Here is a 12,196-nt window from a genome sequence, read left to right on the forward strand (position 1 = left end):
ATGGGTCCATAAGTTAAACTGATTTCACAGTTGTAACTTTCATCAAGGTGAATGTCTCCAATATAGGAGATAGGAGGACAGGTCTCCAATATAGGAGTTGCCCAGGACAGAGCGAGAGAATTACAATTTGGCTCTCCCAGAGCAGGCAAAGGCTCCCCAAGAAGGGGACGCACAGCATTAAAATTGTCCTTAAAGGACCATTAAAAGTAATTGAAAGACTGAAGTCACTCACAATTATAAATAAATATCTAGTAGGATTGGATGCATCCAGAATGAGGTCTTGAAAATAGGTTGACCAAGCTGCCTTATTTCTTGATTGTAGACTATACCAGTGCTTGATATGCAGTTTTAGCTATGTCACAAAAGCCTTGTGCGGTTTTCAAACTTTCTGAGGGCGTCAAGGTCTGGAGGCCAAGTAGAGAACGTTTGGGAACATTTAGGGAAGGAAGTTCTAAAAACGAAAACTCCTGATAATATGCAGAAAGACGCTGTGGTGAATAGTCTTAAGACTTTCCTCAACGCGCTTGACCTCACCCAAATCTGCAACCGTCCAACACATGTAAAAGGCTCTATCCTTGACCTTATCATCGCCAAAGAAGACTCTACCCAGCTGGAGGCAATCGAACCCTGTGATTGGTCAGACCACCACATCATCACCTTCTTCATCAACGAAAAGGTCAAACTTAACCCGGCTCAACCTGCCAAAACCAAGATCTGGAAGAGGGACATGAAGAATCTTAACCCAAACTCCTTGCCTGCCCACACAGGCAATCTCCTTCTTCCCCCGACGGGCGTCTCTGATGTGCATTCACTGACCGACCACTATCTAAACACTATGTCTACAATAATCAATGAAGCCGCACCCCTGCAAATGAAGAGAGTCGCCACCAAGAACTCGAACCCATGGTATGATGGTAGACTCAATGAGGACAGACGTGCTATGCGCATGGCAGAGCGCACGTGGAGATCTGACCCCTCAGCACGGCACCTTAGAGCGCTTAAGAGTAAGAGAAACGCTTACTTCAGAAAAATCAAACGATCAAAATCAGGCTTCTTTAGCCAACAGCTGGACCAAGCAAAAAACCGACCAAGAAAACTGTTCGAGCTAGTCAAAACCCAAACCAAGACGCAGCCTCCACAACCTAACAGCTCAGCAAAGGATACTCCAAGTTGCGAAGACTTCTCTGCTTTCTTCAAGCAAAAGACCGACAACATAAGGAATGATCTCATCAACGACGTAAGTCGATACTCCTGCCCCATAGGCATAACTAACACTCAACCTAAAAACAACGCTTCATGGACGTCCTTTGACACCTACACTGAAGAATCAATTCACAAGCTGCTCGGCAACCTGAAACCCGCCAATCACCTCACAGACCCCCTACCTGCCAACGCTGTTAAAGCCCTCACCCCCATGCTCCTCCCACTCTGGACTAAGATCATCAACTGTTCCTTGCAACAAGGAGTCATCCCAGACTCCCTCAAAATAGGGCAGGTCACGCCTATACTCAAGAAACCCACAGCCGACCCGGCCGACCTAAACAATTACCGACCTATCACCAATATCCCCACTCTGGCCAAATTGCTAGAAAAATGTGTACAACTCCAACTGACAAAACACATTGAGCAGTTTGACCTCCTCAACCCTCACCAATCAGGATTCAGAGCAAAACATAGCACGGAAACGGCTATGACACACATAATTGATGACGCCCTCCAAATCCTTGATCACAACGAGTCCTGCCTCCTCATCCTCCTTGACCTCTCCTCCGCATTTGATACGGTAAAACACGAGAATCTACTGGAGCTGTTAAACAACAGAATGGGCATATCTGGGACGGTTCTCAAATGGTTCACTTCCTTTCTGCACAACCGGTCTCAGAAGTTCAAGATCAACAATGCATTGTCCTCGCCTGTGCCCGTAACACTAGGCGTCCCACAAGGCTCCTCCCTATCGCCCACACTGTTCAACCTCGTCATGGAACCACTCACCACCTTGCTTCAAGCATCAAATGTACACTTCCATATGTACGCAGATGACACTCAGCTCTACCTCAAACTTCAATCCCCTGAAGACATCAAACTTCTGAATGCCACACTAAGAAACACTCAAGCATGGCTGGCCGACAATCACCTTAAACTAAATGCACTGAAAACTGAGTTCCTTCTGATCTCACCTCCTGCGAAAAAGGCCATCACCCAAACCTGGCTCAATCATCTAACCGCACTAAATGTCCACCCCACCATCGTGGACTCGGCGAAATCCCTTGGCATCACACTTGACTCCAATCTCGACATGCAGCAGCATATTAGCAAAGCAACCAAGGGTGCCAACTTCCAAATCAACACGCTGAGAAAACTCAAACCCTTCCTACCACCCAAGGACTTCCGAACTGTTGTACAAGCCCTAGTCATTCCTCGCATAGACTACGGAATTGTGGCTCTCAGCGGGCTCCCCCTAACAACAACGGCGCCCCTACGAGCCTCCTTGAACGCGGCCGCAAGGCTCATCACTGGTTCAAGAAAACACTCGCACATATCCCCTGACCTAAAAGCCCTGAACTGGCTGCCGTTTGAAGCCAGAGTACAGCTGAAAATTGCCTGTATGACACATTCGGCCGTACACCACAAGGCACCCAACTACCTCACTCACAAACTGACTATATCAGGAGGCTCAAGATCCAACAGAAGCACAAAGAATCTCCTCCTGAAACCTCGCAGATTCCGGAAGGAAAAAACATACAAACGCTCCTTCTCAGGAATGGCACCCAGGATCTGGAATGCACTCCCGCCAGAAACTAGGCTTATCCCCTCCTCTGTACTTTTCAAGAAAGAGGTAAAAGCCATCCTTATGGCTAAGTTCACCTGAACCCTATTGCTACTGGATCAATGACAGTACAGGGCTCCTAGTCTACCGGCTACCTGATTGCTTTTCTATATTAGACTCTTATACGACTGCTACTGGACTAAAATCATAGCACGGATGCCTTAATATTTGTTTCCAGATTGTTTACTAGGGATGTACACTGTGACCTGAGTGCTCTACTAACTTGCAATCCATTCACTACTGCCTATTATTCCGTTCTCAACAGTGTGTTTACTCACCCTCTGGGGTGCTATAATCTTACTCGAAATGTCATTGCACGGCTTCAATATTATTGCTTCTAGATTGTTATTAGTGTGCATACTCTTGTGCAAGTACTACCCTACTTTGCAACTCACTCCCTACCGTATATTACACTGTTTTCAAAAGTTTGTTTTCCGACCTACTGTTTCTGTAAAGCGCTCTGATATCTGCAAAGATCTTGTTCGCGCTATATAAAACTCTAAATAAATAAATAAAATAAATAAGTTACAGCGAGTAATAAAGAGTTCTTGGGATACTGGCAATTTTAGGACTTAAAATGAAACATCAGATCAAAATTCAACCTCAAGTGTGCCTCTTTGCCAAAACACTGCACTGTGCAATTTGCTCTTCTTCATTGACAGTAAAATCTCAAAAGTCATCAACATAGCCCGGCCAACCCAGACATATCCACCAGCCTACCAATATCCTTTAATTTCTTCACAAACCTTTGTACTAAAGTCCTGCAAGTCATAGGGAAAATCAAAGTGTTTAACTTATTAAGTCACTGCCCCCTTGTTTCCAACAAGGACCACATAAGAATAACACAGGGCACCCCCACGATTCCTATACAAAGCAAATACACTGTAAATTATTAAAACGATGTTTCTCAACAATTTATTGTGAGTCCACAGTTGGTTATTTATCAATTCTTGGTAAGAAATCCACATGCATCTGAATTAGTTAATGACAAATCAAATACTCAAGACAGCATGGAGGCAAGGTTATGGAAATTATGAGGCAAAAAAGCCAAATTATGCAGCACATCCACTGACAGTATTACATTCATCCAGTTGAGCTACAAGTATATTTGTTTGCGAGAGCTTCACATTATGCTATCACGTGTTGACTATGACTAATCTATAATTATGCAGGTAACAGAGTTGTATAAACACACTGGCCCTCATCATTGGTCATTGTATGACAACAATTTATTCATGAACGATAATCAAAACTTAGAAACTCTAATTCCAATCAGTGCCCACATTTAGCTGCAGTTTGAAGAAAAACAGCCTTTTCAAGCTAATTACTTCAAAATTAACATATAATATTATATAAAAAAACATGTAACATGTGTAATATGATTCTATATTGCCATTCAGGGGTTCTAGCGACCTACAATATGATATGGAATAGATGGTGCTGACCCACATACTGGCATTGAGGGGACAATGTGCTAAAACCAGTCCCAAATATCTTGGATTCACTATGGAGTCAAGTGTGACTTAGGCTCATTGATTGAGAATAGGCCTAGGCGAAATGTTAATTACAGTGGAGTGACTGGCGTTATTTTCTGTAATTTTGCGTAACAAAATATATGCAAAATCATAGAGATCATCCACTACTCCACATCACGTAGTTTCGGTCAGAAATGTTAACACAAGATGTACAGTACAGGTAATATTTGTACACGAGCGGTATTTCAGGTAGATTTTTTTTTACCTGAGCAGACTATTTGGGAAATTTTTGAGCACAAAACTACAAATCCAAATGTAAATGGCAGAGTACTGAACATGGGTGGCAGCTCCTTTAATGTGGGGATCAACAAGCATTTCAGGTAGATGTATTACCTGAGCGGGCTATTCAGGTAATTTTTCAGTGCAAAACTTCAAATATGAACGCGATTGGCAGTGTTTTGACCAAAGCAACTGGAAATCAACTCAAAATTACATTTTCGAGTTTAACTTTTTACCAGAATAGGCAATTCAGGTGATATTATGTGTGAGATGCATTTTGCAAACTTGCTTGAAATTTTGAGGTAATTAAATGAATTATGTCACAAGAAAGTTACGTGAGTTATAAACACCCCTAATCAAGAACCCCAAAGATGTTATATCGCCTGGAGGTGGTGTATGACCTTCGACAAGCCCGTTTCAACAGCCAGTCATCATGAAAGGGGAAAACTGGTATTTCCAACCTCCAAAAATGCGAGGTCACAAGCACCATAATTTTCTTGAACAAACATGGGGCACTGGTAAGGCCAAAGGGGAGCAGGGCAAATTGCAAATGCTCCTAGCCCACCTAGACCCACAGGAGACATGCACCCAACACAGCTATCCAGTTGGATAGATCCATGGCAGATATAATTTAGGATAGAGTAAGCATTTTGAACTTTATGTTCCGGAGGAAGGATTTATTTCAGAGGGTGAAGATCTAAAATGAAGATCTAAAATAAAGCAAAGGCCTCCTTCTTTCTTCGGCACAAGGAAATAGCAGAAGTCTCAACCTGTCCCTACTTTTGAGGCTTGCATACTCTCAATGGTTCCTTTGCTAAGTAGATTCTACACCTCCTGCTGCAAGATAGAGAGGTGCTTCTCTGAAAGATGCTCTGATGTGGGAGGGTCAGAAAGGTGGGGAACTCGACAGTGTGATGACCTGCCACTCTCGAAGAAAATGTCTGATCCTGCCTCCTACAGGATGGCTGTCCACCGCTATGGGCAGTCAAAGCAACTTGGAGGATGATGTAGCAGGTGCGGTGGACTGAGTGGAAGGGTGTCCTTGGTGACCTACAAGATGTCTACTTGATCCCAGTCCCCCAGGTACATAAGGACTGGGGTGACTGCTGAAGTGGTGGTGGGTCCTGGTGGAGTCTATACGTTAGGCCTCTGGAGTACCCTCAAAAGGGACAGAACTGCTGAGGAATATGTTGCGCTGGGATTGAAAGGCCCAAGGAATGTGTTGTGGCTCTGCCTTCTTTAAGTCACTCAAGGGCAGAATCAGACTTTTCATCAAAGGGTCAAAACTCAAAAAGGCTTATCTGTTTGAGATGCCTTCATCTCCCCAGAAACTCAGTGGATTGTATCCACACATAATGGCGGTGCAGCACACTAATGCCCACCGCACGCCCTAAGCAGTCTGTAGTATCTAAGCAAGTACTAATGACATATATTGATGCATTATGACCGTACAGAATGGTTTGAGACAAAGAGGCCCTAAACTTCTCCGGGACCGCCAGCAAGATCTCAGAGGGCATGCATTTAACAGCCTAAGAGGCAGTCCGCATTGACTGACATCAATGGCAGCGGATAACATCAGTTTCATGAATGCTTCAATCCTTTTCAACTCCTTGTCTGGTGGAGTTGTGTGGAAAGCATTAGGGTTGAATTAACTGGTGGAAGACTGGACCACCAAATTCTCAGGAGTTGCATTATGCGCAAGAAAGTCCAGGTTGCCCGGCACCTGTCTGTGGTTCCTGGTCATCTGCCTGTTCACCGATGGGCAAGAGCAAGGTTTCACCAAAGAGCACATAAGGTTGTCCGCCTGGCCTTCAGCAAATGCAAGCAAGGGCTCAGATGAGGCTTGCCTGCTGTGCAAAACTGCAGTAAGACATTTGTCTGACCTTCGCCAATATATAACATCTGGATTGACCTTTAAGATACATAGTTATGGACATATTGCCCATAAGATTTCGAAATACGCTAGTTCTGATTACATGCAGGAGCATTCCATCATCTGTTATACCTACAGTGTGCAGCAGGGCCTGACTATAAATGTGAATCCTCAAGATATTTCTCCTATTTCATGCATCATGTGGCTTCCTTATGAAGCCAATTTGCTGAAACGCGCATAGAAAATCATATATAAAATTCAGTCCTTTAGCCACAAACTATTACCTCTGTTGCATCAACAATCCTAACATCTTGCCTTACTATGATTTGTGAACACAATGAGTGCACTAATGTATTGATTTTTTATATATATCAATAATATATTAGATGAAAAGTGGATTAATGTATGGGTATGAATGAAAATTAGTATGTCTGTTGGTTACACATACTATTTATATAATTTCTCCAGACATAATTATTTTCATTGCTACAGTGACATTGTTATTTATAAAATAAAATGATTTTCCTATTCTTGTACTATCTTTATCATGTGTCCTTGATTGTACCCTATTTTATATTACTTGCCTAAGATTGCTTTTTGAAATTCATTTGTATTATCCCTGCCTTGGGCAAGATATCTTGTTGCAGGGGACCCCTTCCTTTTTGAATTCATTGACTTCAACTCAAAACAGTTGTAAATCCAGGACATCAGTTGCATGTCTGATCAATCTTGTAAATAATGCACTCTCCTTTGTTAGGGGTCCAAGGGGTGAAACCAACACCGGTTAAGGGGAATTATTCAACCTACTAGCCTCCTGCAAGTCCAAGTAGACATCCTCATCATCATATTGTGGTGGTAAATCATCTCCATCATTACCAACATATTTATCATGAAGATCAGAGTCAGAGCCAAAAAGGTGATGAAGGCCTCTGAGGAAGCCCTAGTGGGAGAGAAAATAATTTGTCCGAATAACAGCGTGGTGTGTTGGAGTGGGATCAAGGCGGAAAGCTGGCCAAGGTCGATTCAGATTCTCTTGAGGTCAGACAACAGAGTCATCAGAGAATTGACCTCCGGTGATATCAGGAACGCCATAGGCAGAGAAGGGACCAGCATATTATTTGGAGCCAGAATAGAAGTCAGCACCGCAGTTGGGGAGGAACCAGAGGGGCAGAGATGGCCTTGAGGGTGGAAACGCTGGTGATAAGCCCACTGGTGTCAATTGTGGACCAGAGACAAAGTGCCCAAACTCTTGTTAATGCTCAATTCTCCATCTATATACCTCAGTAAATTCCCTTACGTGCAGCATTTGGCACACCGGTCATAGCTCCTGGATAACTCCACAGGTGTTCACATCCCAACTTTGTCAAGTAGGTCTTGATGTGCCCAAGCCAGGGGATCCTGGAAACTCCAAACTGCCTACGTTCCTCCTCCAATCCCACTCAATACATAACTAGGTCCACTGAGGTCCATAGCCATCACCAACACACCAAAGTTTTAAGACCTGCTTTTGGGCGATGGACCTGTAGCCTAGATCCAACCGTAATGGCAGGAGTCAGATACAAGTTGGGAGATTTGCCAAAAATTGTAAAAATTGGTTTTTGCCCACCTCCGGTGCATTAGTCCTCTCGTGTCCCCACAGTTCTTCCCTATACAAGAACCTGCCTAATGCTTGTAAATTAAAAATTTGGATAGCTGGAGATACAGGTCGAAAGCTGGAACCATTGAACCCCCTGCATAGTGTTCAAGCTTGCTCTTGTGGATCTGAGCAGGCCAAACAAAATTCTCCATCAGAGTGAGGCCCAAACTCTCAAAGGTGCAGACACTCTCAAGGAGGGCACCGTTCAGAGATGGCTTTAGGTGGGTTGTGTGGCTAGGATTAAAGATGATGTACCTGGGTGTTTAGAAGTTGATCTCAAGCCCTCTCTGCTCACAGAAGACAACAAATTGGTCCAGGAGATTTTGTTATCCATAGGGAATTTATATACCAGTGTGGTGTCATCTGCTAACAGGAGGGCCAAGATCTTCATACCCGCTAAGCTCAGGGCATCATGATTGCACTTCTCTAACTGGACTACTAAATTATTAACATATCATAGAAACAGGGTTAGGGCAAGAACACAGCCCTGCCTTACCCTCCTCCTGACTGGTATCAATGTTGTCAGCTTCCCAAGTTTGCCATATCTAACTTGCATAGAATTCTCCTGGCACAGCCTCCTGATGACATTCACAAGATAATTAAGGGTATCCTGTTCGATTAAAACTTTCCACAAGGCCTCCCTTGGCACGAGGTCGAAGGCAGTGCAGAGGTCAACAAAAACTACGTAGAGCCAACCACCTCCCAGAACGGCATACTTCCAGTGTATGAGTTGTAGTGGAGATGCTTGGTCAAGGTACTGGTCCATATTTTTAATCTCCTCCAGTCAGTCTCGGACTTCAATTTTCTCACAATATATTGTTTGACTACTGCATGTGATGCTACCAAACTTCACCTCTGGTAGTTGAAAAGCGTTTTGATATTTGAGACGTCTTGCAAGAGTGCGAGTGTAGTTGTCCTTTTAGGTGCTCATTCCAGCGGCGGTTGGCTCTGGTAAGCGGGGTGGGTTGGGGCAGGGCGCGGCCGAGGGGGAAGCCAACGGAAGACAGAGTAGGTATTATTTATTTATTTAATTATACCTATTCCGTCATACGTCTGCTTCCCCCCCTGATGCGCCTCACCGCTCCCAGTTTCACATAATGGACCAACTCTCAGTACCAAAGAATATGTACAATATGCTGTTACCTGCACCACAGCACTAGCATTTGGAATTATTCTGTAAATCAGCTTTGAGTCAAGGAATAGTTGGCTGGATTTTGATGTATCTTCAGTTCTACTAAGCTTCTTTTAAGCGTTTACGCACATTAACTCATTGTTAGAAATGGGGGTCTCTAGTTGGCAGAGGTAGGTACCTTTGTCCAATAAAGATCCTTGCTTCTAGTCAGGATAAGGGGGATACACTCCTAAAATAACCCCTGCTCACCCCATTGGTAGCTTGGCACAAGCAGACAGGCTTCTCTCAGAGGCAGAGTGTAAAGCATTTGTGAATGCATACAGTAACACAGTGCAACACTACAAATGGACACCACACCACTTTATAAAAAGAAGTATTCTTTATCTAAACAACACCAAAAAACAAAAATCCACAATACAGAACTAAAAAAGGCTCTTCAATGGTAGAAATAGTTCAATTCAATGCAAGTTGTAAATGCGACACTTTTCCAACAAAGTACCTTAGATGCGTCATGCAAAACAAACAAAAAGGGTCGCAGGGAAGGTGATGCATCAGTTCCTTGCTTTGGGGGAGGTGATGCGTCGGTTCCTTACTGCAGCACAGGGGAGGTGATGCGTCTGTTCCTTACCGGAGAGGAGGCGAAGCGTCGGTTTCTTACTGCGTTCCGGGTACAATGTGACAAGATGGCGCCTCGATGCGATGATCTGGTGCGATGCAACAAAATGGCGGCTCCTTGTGATGCGACGATCCAGTTCGATGCATGTACTTTTAAAGCTGCACAGCAGGCACTGCGACGATGTTCTCGGTGAAGCTGTCGGGATTCGGTGTAGATACGGCACGCTTCTTCCTGTGGCTCGGCGATGCGTCGGGTCTCGGTGCGGATGAGACATGCTTCTTCGTCGTTGCCTCACGCTTACTTCTCCCAGCAACAAACAGTTTCTAGAGTTCCTAAACAGCTGCAGGCACCTCTCTGTAGTTTATAATTCCCAGCAAGGAAATTCAGGGGGAGCTGGTGGTGAAGTCATTATGTCCCTGAGACTTCAGACAGGAGGCATGCTCAGTTCAAGCCCTTGGAGATCTTCCTCAAGATGGCAAAGCAAACAGCAAAGTCCATTTCTCCTTTCCTTGGCAAAAAGTAACCACTGCAGGCCAACCCCAAACAGAAAAGTCAAGTCAAGTCAAGTCAAGTCAAAAGATTTATATAGCGCGCTACATACCCAGAGGGTCTCAAGGCGCTTGAAGAAGGGTGGGGAGTTACTTGTCGAATATCCACGTTTTGAGTTGTTTTCTGAATGCTAGGTGGTTCTGAGTAAGGCGAAGGTCAGTGGGAAGTGAGTTCCAAGTTTTAGCTGCTAGGTAGGAGAAGGATCTACCTCCCATGGTGGTTTTGTTGATGCGGGGTACAGTGGCAAGGGCTTGGTTGGAGGATCGTAGCTGGCGGGAGGGGGTGTAGAAGGATAGTCGTGTGTTGAGGCATTCGGGTCCGATTTCGTAGAGTGCTTTGTGTGCGTGGGTTAGGAGTCGGAAAGTGATCCTCTTATTGACGGGGAGCCAGTGGAGGTTTTTCAGGTGATCAGAGATGTGTTCTTTACGCGGGATGTCTAATATGAGCCTGGCTGAGGCGTTCTGGATGTGTTGTAGTTTTTTCTGGAGTTTTGCGGTGGTGCCGGAGTAGAGGGTGTTTCCGTAGTCCAGTCGGCTCGTGACCAGAGCGTGGGTGACTGTTTTTCTAGTTTCGGTAGGGATCCAGCGAAATGTTTTTTTGAGCATGCGAAGAATGTTGAAGCAAGATGAAGAAACGGCGTTGACTTGTCTGTTCATCGAGAGTGAGGAATCCAGGATGACGCCCAGGTTCCGTGCGTGGTCCGTCGGGATGGGTGCTTTTCCAAGGGCCTTTGGCCACCAAGAGTCGTCCCAGGCGGAGGGGGAGGAACCTAAGATGAGGACTTCTGTTTTGTCTGAGTTCAGTTTCAGACGGCTGTGCTTCATCCATTCGGCTACTTCTTTCATTCCTTCGTGTAGGTTGGTTTTGGCCGTGTTAGGGTCTCTGGTGAGTGATAGGATCAGTTGAGTGTCGTCGGCGTAGGAGATGATGTTGAGGTTATGTTGGCGTGCGATGGCCGCGAGGGGGCTCATGTAAACGTTGAAGAGGGTGGGACTGAGTGAGGACCCTTGAGGTACGCCGCAGATGACTTCAGTGTCCTCTGACTTGAATGGTGGAAGGCGGACTCTCTGGGTTCTTCCGGAGAGGAACGAGGTGATCCATTCCAGTGCTTTTCCTTGGATTCCGATGTTTTTGAGGCGCTGTAGAAGGGTGCTATGGCAGACTGTGTCGAAGGCTGCGGAGAGGTCGAGGAGGATGAGGGCGACTGTGTCTCCATTGTCCAGTAGAGTTCGAATGTCGTCTGTTGCTGCGATGAGGGCGGTTTCGGTGCTGTGCTTGGCTCGGAAGCCGGACTGTGAGGAGTCGAGGGATTTGTTGGTTTCGAGGAATGCGGCGAGCTGGTTGTTGACAGCTTTCTCGATGACTTTGGCCGGGAATGGAAGGAGTGAGATAGGGCGATAGTTTTTGAGTTCGGTGGGGTCAGCTGTGGGTTTCTTCAGGAGGGCGCTGAGTTCGGCATGTTTCCAGCTTTCCAGGAAGGTTGCGGAGTTGAGGGAGCAGTCGATGACGTCTCGGAGGTGCGGTGCAATAATGGAGTCTGCTTTGTTAAAGATGTGGTGAGGGCAAGGGTCAGTGGGGGATCCTGAGTGGATAGAGTTCATCAGACGGATGGTGTCCTCAGTGGAGATTGGCTTCCAGTCATTGAGGATGTTCAGGGGGGGTGGGGTTCCTGCAGGGGATTGGGAGGGTTGGTCTCCGGGTTGGTTGTCGAAGCTGTTGTGGATGTCTGCAATTTTGTTGTGGAAGAATGAGGCTAGGGAGTCGCAGAGGGCTTGAGAGGGGGTGATGTCGTTGGAGTTGGCTGAGGGG

The 12,196-nt window shown here is 45.4% G+C and overlaps 1 protein-coding gene across 2 annotated transcripts in view; it reads right to left on the reverse strand.

Moving 5' to 3' along the window:
• The window catches only part of SLC39A11 (solute carrier family 39 member 11), a 2,411,801-nt gene that overhangs the window by 596,131 nt on the left and 1,803,474 nt on the right, over positions 1 to 12,196 (reverse strand). The window lies entirely within an intron of this gene.

The sequence above is a fragment of the Lissotriton vulgaris genome, chromosome 7 (genome assembly GCF_964263255.1).
Source record: "Lissotriton vulgaris chromosome 7, aLisVul1.2, whole genome shotgun sequence".
Taxonomy (NCBI): domain Eukaryota; kingdom Metazoa; phylum Chordata; class Amphibia; order Caudata; family Salamandridae; genus Lissotriton; species Lissotriton vulgaris.